Below are 12,275 nucleotides of genomic sequence, written 5' to 3' on the forward strand. Positions count from 1 at the left end.
CAGAAGCTTTCCCTATGTAAAATATGTCTTGCGTTTCCGGTAGGAAGATAAAGCCTTGCCCTACGTGTGTTCTCACAGCTCAGACTAAGCATGAACGAGCTTGGAGCCAATAGTTAAGAAGTAGCGGTGATTAAACCACTGCTTCCGAACCTGTATGTCAGCTCTTAGCTGGCGGTTAAAAATCACCAAGGACATGTTCGCCTGGGGTGATTGACAGCCCCATCTCACGTGCCATTGGGCTCGGAAGCAAACCTTGTCCATCTGGGTTTTGATAATTGGGGTTCTTTGTGTTTTGACAAAGCCATTTAATTCTGGTTAAGTTGGTTTAAATAAACACTGATGCTGACATTTATATAAGATGATATTATTTAAAAATACAGGCAATTGCATTGATGATTTTTTTTTTAGATATATGATATATCACTATTGACAAAAAAAAATTGTTACTAGGTGCCCTTGGAATATTGTCTGGCAGCAACAGTGAGTTTTAAAGGTGTGATGTTTATAATGTGTCTATGGGTGTTAGGCCACTTCTTGCAGGTCCTGTAACAATACACCCCTTTTCTTTATAAGTCACATGGGTTTCTGTGAAGTAAGGGCTGGTGGGTATAACTTAAAAGGGTTAATTGGGATGTCGGGCTTAAGTTGTGGTTAGGCTTAAAGGGACAGTATACACCAAAATTGTTATTGTTTAAAAAGATAGACAACGCCTTTACTACCCATTCCCCAGCTTTCCACAACCAACATTGATATATTAGTATACTTTATAACATTTAAACCTCTAAATTGCTACCTGTTTCTAAGCCACTACAGACAGCCTCTTATCACATGCTTTTTTATTAGCTTTTCACAACAGGAGACTGCTTATTCATGTGGACCATATAGATAACATTGTGCTCACTCCCTGAGTTGTGCACAACACAGCACTAATTGGCTTAAATGCAAGTCAATAGATAATAAATAAAAAGTCATGTGATCAGGGGGCTGTCAGAAGAGGCTTAGATACACGGCTTAGATACACAGTAATAAAAGAGGTCAAAAGTATATTAATGTAAGCATGTTGGCTATGCAAAACTGGGGAATGGGTAATAAAGGGATTATCTATATTTTTAAACAATAAATATTTTGGAGTTGACTGTCCCTTTAAATTCAAAGAGGATGGAGCTGATGTGGTATAGTTTGGTTTAAAGTGACAGGGGGTTAGGATTAAGGTAGTTACTGGGTAAACATATGGCTAGATATAATAGATAATGTGTTTTTTGGTAAAGGTAATGTTGTCAAGGTGCCACAGTTAAAGTTTGGACATTGAGGGGTTAGGGGATCAGAGGAGCTCCCCAATATATAGGAATATATATAATTTTATATACATACCACCGTGTTAACTGTTATTTTATACTAACCCTTCTCTATTGAAGTTTATTTGGCTAGTGCTACAGTTTTGATTTTGATTGCTCATGTGCTTGTTACAGACAGAGGTGTCAGAAATGACTAATTCAGCTGATATGACTGTCATTAATCGACTCATTTTCTACTATAAGTGTGTGCTTTGTTACATTAAAGTGATAATTGTACTGAAGATTTCTGCTCTCCTGCATTAGTCTCTCCAGAAGCACTGGTATCTATGTTTCAAATAGCTAAAGGAAAAGAGCCTCTGTCTGGCTGTACTGTCAACTTGTTTTGCAAAGCATAGAAAGTATGGGAGGTGCGAGAAGCTGCTTTATCAAAGGTACATTTGCATTTATTTTTATATCAGATTTACATTGACAAAGCAGGCAATGAAACAATGCATCCGTATTAATACTACACTTTCATAACTCTTTAATTTACATTCCCTTTATATGTTTATATGTTCCATTTTCCCCATGTGAAATTAATTAATCATGAACCTGAACCATTCACTATTATGCAAGTTTGAGGAGTTTTAAATTAAACTGTTGTTGAAATTAAATAGATGTAATTTGCATATCTTTTAAGTGAATGTGTCCATTGTTGTTTCTTTTGAAAATTGCTATAAGCTGAATACATGTTCAAATAATAATACAAAAGTTAATGAAATGTTCATAAGAAAACTGTCATTATAATAGATCATATACCCAGAGAATACAAGTAATATATATATTCACATTTGTGTGTATTTGTATAAATGTTTATATATACTCATAGTATAGTGCCTAATCTGCTCCAGTAGATCAAGGGTTAACTTAACTGGGCGTGATGTTTTTATGACCTATGTTGTTTTTCAACCAATGACATTGTTGTACCTCATATATAATTATCACCTGTGACTGGCTTCCACATGCTATGATTGCGGTTCTATGCCGAAACGCGTAAGCCAAGCCAGCCAGAGGTGCCCTTGCCTCTCTTTGTTATTTTTGACAATTCTGTTTTTATGATACTTCTGGTTTAAACACTATGTTTTACATATTTTTGCTATTGCTCTTATTTTATCTTATTGGGACTCTATTATTTGCCTGATAGAGCTTTAGCACCCTGCTGTGTCCCTCTAATACATACGGAAGCTCCGGGAATATACGGGGAAATATTGAACAATTTTGAACAATATCAGAGTTTCGTATGGAGCGCCTTTACTACGAGTAGGTGTGGAACGGGTTAATGATTGGAGCAGGTCTGTGTGACCAGGAACCAACAGTTGATCCTGCCTAATGGGCTGTCTACGGAGCTGTCGATTGGAGGAGGGTTGTGAGTGACGACAGTGTCGTCTCACTGTGCCGGTATTGAACACGCCCCTGTAGATGGGCTTGAATCCTGTGGTGTTTGAAGGTGTTCGTGAACAGTGACCCAATCGCCTCTTACCCAGTGGATCATTGTAAGTCGACAGCAAACCACACAGGGGTGTGATTGAAATATTGTGCCCATGAGAGGCGGACGTACCCTCCTAGGATTCCAAGGAAAACTGTGAGTAAACAGACTGTTTGCATATACATGTTAAGGAGGCGTCCCATATCTAGATATATACATCTGCTGCTGCCCATCTAACCCTAATAACAGACTGATACGGTTACTGTTTGCTCCCATCGTTATTAATTTATTTATCTGTGTTCCCTGTATTTCCTGTGGAATAGTACCTAGGCAAAGTCATGCTACCCTAGAGCTGGGACATATTGGTACTTTTGGATATATTGACTACCCTCCCTACCCCCTTGGTTTTGTGAGAATATAATTAGCAACATACTAATTTTGATGGCTTTCCAAGGGTGCTATAATTATGTTTTTAAATTCTTAGAAGTACTGAACTGCAAAATGGATGTACCTGAAGTATGGCAATTTTCATAAAGGGACTAGGGACTACATAGAAAACAGGTACTATTGGATGGGTAGGTCAACAATTCATAACATTTTTTGGTCAAAATCCGATTTTTCAAGCCAAGATCTAAGATCTTAATTAATTCCCTCGGATTTTGACCAAAATATTAGTATGAATTTTTGACACATACCCATCAAATAGTACCTTTTTTCTATGTAGTCCCTAAGGTCCACAAAAGGCTAATAAATACCCCAAATTACCTATAGTTGCAGGGATAGGTTTTTTATGAAGCCCCACTGCTCAGTTTTTGGATACAATTTTGTCCCCCTTAATGACCCAAGGTTAATCCTATATTAGGGATTAGGCATTTTATCTACTTGGTATGTGAATTCCCTGTACACTGTCATTCCTCACTCAGTGTGGATTGACTGTGTACGAGGAGCTTTAACAACTAGTCATTTATATAATGATGCTCAGCTAAAGTAGTTAATACACTCTTTTCCTTTTTTAAGATACACTATTCATTCAAAAAACAGGGACAGAGATAGGGTAAAATGTGGCCCCATCCTATGCCTTTTTAGTGATGGATGCTATTGAAGAGAAATTTGTGTATAAAAATCCATTGTTTATACAGTATTGTCAGGGTTGGTTCCCCTTCATAGATGACTTGTCTATTGTGTGTCGGGGCCCCCTGACAAACTTTTGAAACTCAAGTTAAGCATTAAGAGTGCAGTATCTTTTTTGAAGTTCAGCAGTAAGGAGGATTTGAATAAAGTAGAATTTTTGGATACTATAGTCTCTAAACACAATGGCAATTTAAAAAAAGATCTCTTTGTGAAACCGACTGACAGGAATACTTTATAACATAGAAAAAGTTTTCATCCTCCACAAGTATTTCAGAGTGTACCCAAATCCCAACTGATTAAAATAAATAGAATTGTCTCTGACCCAGAGGTGAAGCGTCTTAGGTCCAATTCAATGAAAAATAAATTTATTATGCGGGGTATAATATACAAGAATTACAAAATATTGAGGATTCTCTAAGAGGTCCTACTAACAGGAATAAAGTACCCAATCCAACGAGAATGAATTGTGCTAGTACATATAATACAATGAGTAAAAAGGTATTTCTATTATTAAGAAAAGTTAGTTTCTTTTGAAGGAAGCATGCCCAGATATTAAAGAAGTTCAAGAAATTCCTAGAGCCTCTTACCATAGGGGTAACACCATAGGTAGGAGGTTGGTTCATTTGATGACCAGAAAATGCCCTGGTAATGACCATAAAAAGTTTTTGGCACTCCTCGACATGGTACTTTTCCTTTTCTTGGATGTGCACAATGTAATAGTGTAATCAAGGGAGGGGTTATTTTTCATCTACATACAGGTAAAAAGTATTATATTTCTGGATATTTCACCTGCAATTCGACTTATGTAGTATATGCTCTCAAATGCCCATGTGGGCTTTTATATGTGGGCGAAACGACCAAAAATATCAAAGATCACATTTGCCAACACAATTCAACTATAAGAAATAAAAATACGGCTCAACTCCTAGTACATGCCCATTTCTTAGAAATGGGACAACAAGCCAACCAACTTAGGTTTATGGTCATTGATAGTTCCCCTAAAAGAATGAGAGGGGGTGATAGGGCTAGAGACCTTTTAAATAGAGAAGCCACGTGGATTTGGCCTCTCAATACAATGTACCCTAAGGGTCTAAACAGGGAATTTGATCTGCTTCCTTTTATCTAAATGTTAACAATTTATCTTATGTGAATGATTTAGTTTATGCTATTTATACTCAATATCCTTACTTAATAATAATAATGAGGATGCTAAATAAAAAAGTATGCCTTGGCCCTTTCAATAGATAGCAACTTGCTGCATTGTTTTTAAATAGGTGTTCCTTTCAATAATAGGGATTAAATGGTTAAAAGTGATAATGTGTAAAGGTATAAGGTATAGGTGATGTCAGTGATGATGTCAATTTCTCCAGACCACTCCCACTATGAGCTGAATGGACCCCTTTTTTAAGTATTATGCCTAGAAACTGTGCTTTGTATGTTTAACAAATTAGCTTGTGAAATGTTGTTCTATTAAATAAAGGTATTATCTTTTATCTGAGTGCCATCTTCATCTGTTCTTCTACATGTTGATTGGAACCTAGTGAGGGAGGTCTGAAAGGTGCTACACCTGACCAGCCTACAACCGAACGTATTTGTCAACAGAAAGGATGTAATGTGATTGTGCTGATCCTTTGACTCTTTCTAAATCCAGCCCTGTAAATTTTTATCAAATATGTTATTGTTAGTGTGTAGTCATAAATTTATATTCTGCTCTTAAAGGAACATAAAACCCAATTTTTTTCTTTCGTGATTAAGATAGAGGGGCCGATTTATCAATGTCTGTCCGACATGATACACTGTAGCGTATCATGTCCGACAGACATTGCTGAATGCCGACAGCATACGATGTCGGCATTTAACATTGCACAAGCAGTTCACCTGAACTGCTTGTGCAATACTGCCCTCTGCAGATTTGCGGCCAAGCAGGGGGTGTCAATCAGCCCGATCATATAGGATTGGGGCAGATTGTAGACCGCAGCGTCAGAGGCAGTGGACCAGTTATGGAGCAAGGCTGAAGGCTCGCACGGAAACAGGGGCATCATTCGGCCCCAGAGTGTGCAATTTTAAACAACTTTCCACTTTACCTATATTATGTAGGCTCAGGAGCAGAACTGCACTACTGGGCGCTAGCTGTTGATTGGTGGCTGCACATACATGCTTTTTGTCATTGGCTCACCCAATGTGTTCAGCTAGCTCTAGGGCTGTGTGATATGAAAATAAAATCACAGTTTTTGATGAAATATTGCAATTGCAATATTAATTGCAATTTTTAAACATACATTTAGCATTTAAAAAATAATTTAACTGTTCAAAACAGTGGCTTGTTTTTTTTTGCAATTTGCACTGCAGACTGAATAGGCCAGAGAAAAGAGCACCACCAATCCACCACCTTCCATGTCTGTGCACACCTCAGGACTGGAGGAACAAACCATGAGGCAAGTGAAATGGCGGCTGTAGCGTTATGTGCTGTGACACTGATGTGACGCTTCCTGGTCTGCCCCCTGGAGGAGTTAACAGTGCTGCTGCTGGGCTGGACTAGAGCATTTGTGTGACTGCCATGACATGTTTCAGACTGTTTTTTTGTTTGTTTTGTTTTTATACAAAATGGCAGCCTCACATGATTTAGATATTGCATAGCCTCATATCGCGATTAATTGCATCATGTAACTGATTGCATAGCCATAGCTACAGCTACTCCTTCAACAAAGGATAACAAGATAATAAGTTGGATGCTTTATTTGAATCATGAAAGAAAAACATTGGGTTTCATGAACCTTTGTAGTTTCTAAAATATGTTAGAATAGGAAGTTGTCCACCACTGCTTTATAAGAAACTTCCAGGCTGTAGTCTGAGTGTTATAGCTAGGCCCTGCAAACTCTCGTCTCTCCTACATGTAGTAAGGCTGCTTCAGACATGTGACATAGAGCTGCACAATAACTAAAGACACACAGCTGCAGGAGACAACCAATTGCTCAATAACGGCTTTCCCTAAAAATGCAATATTTCAATATTGATATATTCTCCATAATTAAATGACACATTCAAATTTGTCAATGATACATTAATCATAATTGTATTTTTATGATGTATTAAATTATTATTACATTATGTATTTGTAAAAATCTCACATTAATGTCAGAATATAAAGTTTTTACTTTAAATAATCAGGAACATTTCTGATTTCAAAGCTCACTTATTAAAAAGAAATAAAAGAATAAAACGGCGCATTCCTACATTGTACATGAGTTGGTTCTGAGTCAAATACATTTTATTTTGTCTGTACTTAATGCAGTTAGTATCCTGATTTCTTTTTAGCAATATAATTTAAATTAGCAGACTTCATCTGGTGTGATTATTAAGCATAGACACTGCATGGAAAACTATGTTTCTGCTGGCCTGGTCATATTGGCTTTCTTACCTTCTCTCAAATGGCTCATTGCTATGGGAAATACAATCCAAATGAACATATGGCGCAACATCTCCAAATCTCCCTAATAGGATTATAATCTATTTAGATACTCAATATTGCATCAACCACTTATCTGGATCACTGGAGATGGCCTCATTTCAAAAGCTTGCCTACTGCAGAACACGTTGCCCATTTGTTAGTTTTCTGTAGAAATAAGGTCTGTAATCTCCTTTTCTCTGCATGCCAGCAAAACATGTTACAAACGTAGATACTGTATCATTTTAATTTCAATGAAATCTGAAGAGTTGTAGATAAAGGGGTCAAGGTGAGCAGAGGGCAATGAGAAAAATAAACAGGGTGGGAGGGGGACTGTGAATTAGTGCTATATCTTTCTTGCTTTTCATTTAATGAAATACGTTTAATCGTGTCAGAGAATTAAATCCATTACAATAGCCTTGAATTGTTGTTGAACTTTTTAGTGATTAGTGCACTATGATAATTAACAGTCTCATTACTAACGTAGTCAAATGTTTCACTAAAATACATGCAATTAACAAAAATATCATATTTTCCTTGTGGTAAACTCAGCAAATCTGGTTATTGGAATTTTATCATTAATTTTAAAATTAAGGTATTTTAAATATTGGTGGGTTTGAATAATAGTTTAGAGAAACTGTGCAAAACAGGAGTTAATATTAATATTTTTTTAAACTGATGATAAAATATTAATTTTGCAATCAGTCTAAATTGTAAAATCATAAACGATCATATATGCATTATAGGTCAGAAATGATACTTGGGGGTCAATCAAAATCTGTTTTATATTTCCTGCCAAAATGGCTTATTGCTTTCTGACCGAATTGGTCAGTGTTTTTTCAAGTATTGATAAATCCAAAATTGATGCAGTGTTCTCCCCACTGCCTTTTTTTAAAAAGGCGGTAGGGATGGGTGAATGTTTCGTAACATTCGAAAAACGGCACAAATTTTAGCACGTTTGTTCGTTCGAATCAAAATTCGAATGTTTACATAACATTCTAACATTAGATTTTCGAATGTTCGGTTTTGAATTTTACGATTACATTCGAAAATATTCTTTTCGAAAAATTTGAATTTAGATTGTAATAGTATTTCTAATGTTTTTTCTTTAAATGTAATATTCGAATTATGCAATATTCGAATTCGAAAAATTCGAATTTATATGTTTGTAATAGTATTTCTAATGCTTTCTTTAAATGTAATATTCGAATTATGCAATATTCTATATAGAAACATTCAAAATTATATATTTGTATCTATTATGTATCAATTTACTAGATTCCCACCCTACCACATGAACTATTGAACTTTTGAACTTTTGAATAGTATTTGTTAAATAGAATGTTAAATTCGAAATTTCGAATGTGGACATTCGATATAATTATAAACATTCGAATTAGAAAGTGACATTCGAAAACTGTAAATAACATTCGATTTTAGAATTTTTAAGAATATTCGTTCTTATCGACATTCAGATTTATAATTCGAATTTCGGTAATAACATTCGTTCGAAATTCGAAAATTTACACATTCGCCCATCCCTAATAGGCGGACCACCCACTAATTTTACTGACCATCTGGCTAAAATTTAAGCTAATTTTAAACTAACTTTAGTTAATATGAAATGTTTTCAATGTTTGTTGGTCAAATTATCCTTTAATCAATTTATGTTAAATTATGCAATTCATTTGTGCTTTGGATAGCTTCATTAACATTTTTTAAATGACGGAAAATGTTACAATATTGAATAGTATTACGTTGCCCGACCTAACGCCATCCAGCTGGCAAACCTTTCTGTGGAGAACACTGTAAAAAACCTGCAACCACAAACGTATTTTCACTAAAAACAGTTCCTGAAAAGGTCTTTTTGTGTGTTAAGTACTTGGTATCATGACAGTTCCTGGGAAGCCACCCTAAACTGACATACAGAATAGCCCTTTCACACTTTAAGGTTTCAGTAAAGTTTTTTTTTAATGAACCCCTTTGTTCAATGCCTAGGAAATATTGAGCATGTTTCAATGTCTATTGACACTTTAATATTTTAAAATTATTTTTTTTAATATTTACTTTTATTGATTTGAAAGCACCACTTTCTGGTTTGATAGGATTTACATTTGAAACCAAGAAGAAGACTATAGGTTTCTATTAAAAGGACTTATCTTTTTAAACTGAATTTTAACAGTACTGAAAATATAAAACATGAAATTACTCCACTGCAGTAGTGTAGCTGCAATAGAAGATGAGCGAATGAGATAGTGCATTTTTGAACATGTTTTTAAAAGGAAATACGCCTTAGTAAACCGGGCTTTTAAACTGGATCATGCCTTGGTGAATGAGAAGTCTAAACACATTCATAATGCGTTTTTTTAGTACGTGCAACAATATTATAGAACTTCTAAACAAGATTGCATCTTTTTGAATGGGAGTTCAATAATGTAGGTGCAGCACTATAAAACGCACAATGAATATGATTGGACTTTGTGCTCGCAAAGGCCCAATCCCGTTTGAAAGCCCATTCAACAAGGCAAGTTTCTTTTTAAAAAACACTTTCACAAAGGCGTGAACATCTCATTTGAACACCTTCTTTGCAGCTAAAATATTGCAATAGAGCAGTTTTAAAGGGACACTGAACCCAAATTTTTTCTTTCGTGATTCAGATAGAGCATGACATTTTAAGCAACTTTCTAATTTACTCCTATTATCACATTTTCTTCATTCTCTTGATATCTTTATTTGAAATGCAAGAATGTAAGTTTAGATGCCGGCCCATTTTTGGTGAACAACCTAGGTTGTTCTTGCTGATTGGTGGATAAATTCATCCACCAATAAAAAGGTTCTGTCCAGAGTACTGAACCATAAAAAAGCTTAGATGCCTTCTTTTTCAAATAGAGGTAGCAAGAGAACAAAGAAAAAATTATAATCGGAGTAAACTAGAAAGTTGTTTAAAATTGCATGTTCTCTCTGAATCACAAAAGAAAAAAAATTGGGTTCAGTGTCCCTTTAAGTTTACAGATTCAGTTTAAGGAGATGACATAAGTTTTTTCTAAAGAAAACTTGTCTTCTTGTTGTTTTTAGATATAGATCACTCTAAACCAGAAAAAGTGCATTTAAATCAATAAAAGTAAATATTAATAAAAAAAAACCAATACAGGTAGCCCTAAGTTTACGCCGGGGTTAGGTTCCAGAAGGAATGGTTGTAAATCGAAACTGTTGTAAATTGAAACCCAGTTTATAATGTAAGTCAATGGGAAGTGAGGGAGATAGGTTCCAGGCCCCTCTCAAAATTGTCATAAGTAACACCTAAAACATTATTTTTAAAGCTTTGAAATGAAGACTTTAAATGCTAAACAGCATTATAAACCTAATAAAATAATCACACAACACAGAATATATAATTAAACTAAGTTAAATGAACAAAAACATTTCCTAAACAGCATTATAAACCTAATAAAATAATCTCACAACACAGACTTCACTTGCATTTTTCTGCAAACAGTTCTTTCTATGCATTCCAATCTGGACTGATTTATAAACAGGAAGATCTTGTTCCTTTGAAATCTGCTCGATAGCTCAGGTCTGGTTAAACTGATTAATTTCAGCTTGCTTGGCTTTGCTGCAACACAAGCGGACAGCTCCACCTACTGGCTATTTTAATAAATGCACTGCTTCTCAATGCTTTTCAATAGCAGTCACATGACTGGAAAAAAGGTTGTTATTCTGAAACGGTGTAAATTGAACCGTTGCAAAATGAGGGCCACCTGTACATTTACAATATTAAAAGTAACAATATAGATATTGCGCAAACATGTCCAATATGCCCATCATGCTTAGATACAAATGGCATTCATATTTTTTAGCAGGCCAAAGCAATCGTCTGGGGTTACCATTTTCCTTGTTCAGAGGAGAATTGCCAGATATTTTGGGCCTGGCCTGACCTTGTTAGGCGGAATTAGACTGATATACTTCAGGAAAGGTCTCCACTGTCAAAAGCACAATTGGGCTAAAAGAAGCTACTCACAGATGGTAACCAGGCCATAGAACAAGCCACTGAGCTGTTGCTCATTACTGGTAGACTGCTTCTCTTTCTGTATATATTGTTTAGCAGTGATGAGGATGGATTAATTTTGCAATAGGCTACTTTTTAACTCACAATTGTGCAATCCCATTTGAAAGACAGTTTATGAAGTAGCCTGTAATGATAGTAAAATCACCAGTGTGACTTACAAACAAACATTAACAGAAGGATAGCATAAAGCCATTTCTAGCTAATCTTACTTTTCCTGCAAAACCCCTTAGCTGTACAGGATATCACATAATCAATACATGTACATATATAAATGTGTGTCATAGCAGATGGACTATACAATAGTGATCACAAAAGATGGTGGTGTGAGAGCTACAATAAAGAGCTAACTGTTAAAAAGACCAAGCTATCAAAAGGATATAAATCCAAAATTAAAGAAGAGTATACAAAGTCCAAGATTAAAATGCCAATAAACCAAATAAAGAAATGTAATAGCTAATAATCATACAATGTTAAACAAATATGTACATAGAGAAGGATGCCGGCATCTAGAAATAAAATGGTTACGATAATAAAATGGGATAAATTTAATAAACAGAGGAGATCCTAAAAATATGGATCAAATAAAAGATAGGTATTGCACAAATGAGTATCGAACTACAAAAAAACTCTTAGTAAATACTGTATTCGACAAAGTATATTGGATGATGACCACTAAATCATAAAAGAGCACTTGTCAAAATATACTTGTGGATATTCCCTTTATAAAGTAACAAAGACTTGTTTGCAGGCACTTGTGCTGCTATTGTGAGTTACCATCTCTAGACAAAATAAGTAGAGGATCTTCAGCTGGGCACAGCCTACGATGTAAAAAGATTAAGTGACTCACTGTTTGTTGCGTGAACAAGCCCTGTA

This window comes from Bombina bombina, chromosome 2, assembly GCF_027579735.1.
Source record: "Bombina bombina isolate aBomBom1 chromosome 2, aBomBom1.pri, whole genome shotgun sequence".
NCBI lineage: Eukaryota > Metazoa > Chordata > Amphibia > Anura > Bombinatoridae > Bombina > Bombina bombina.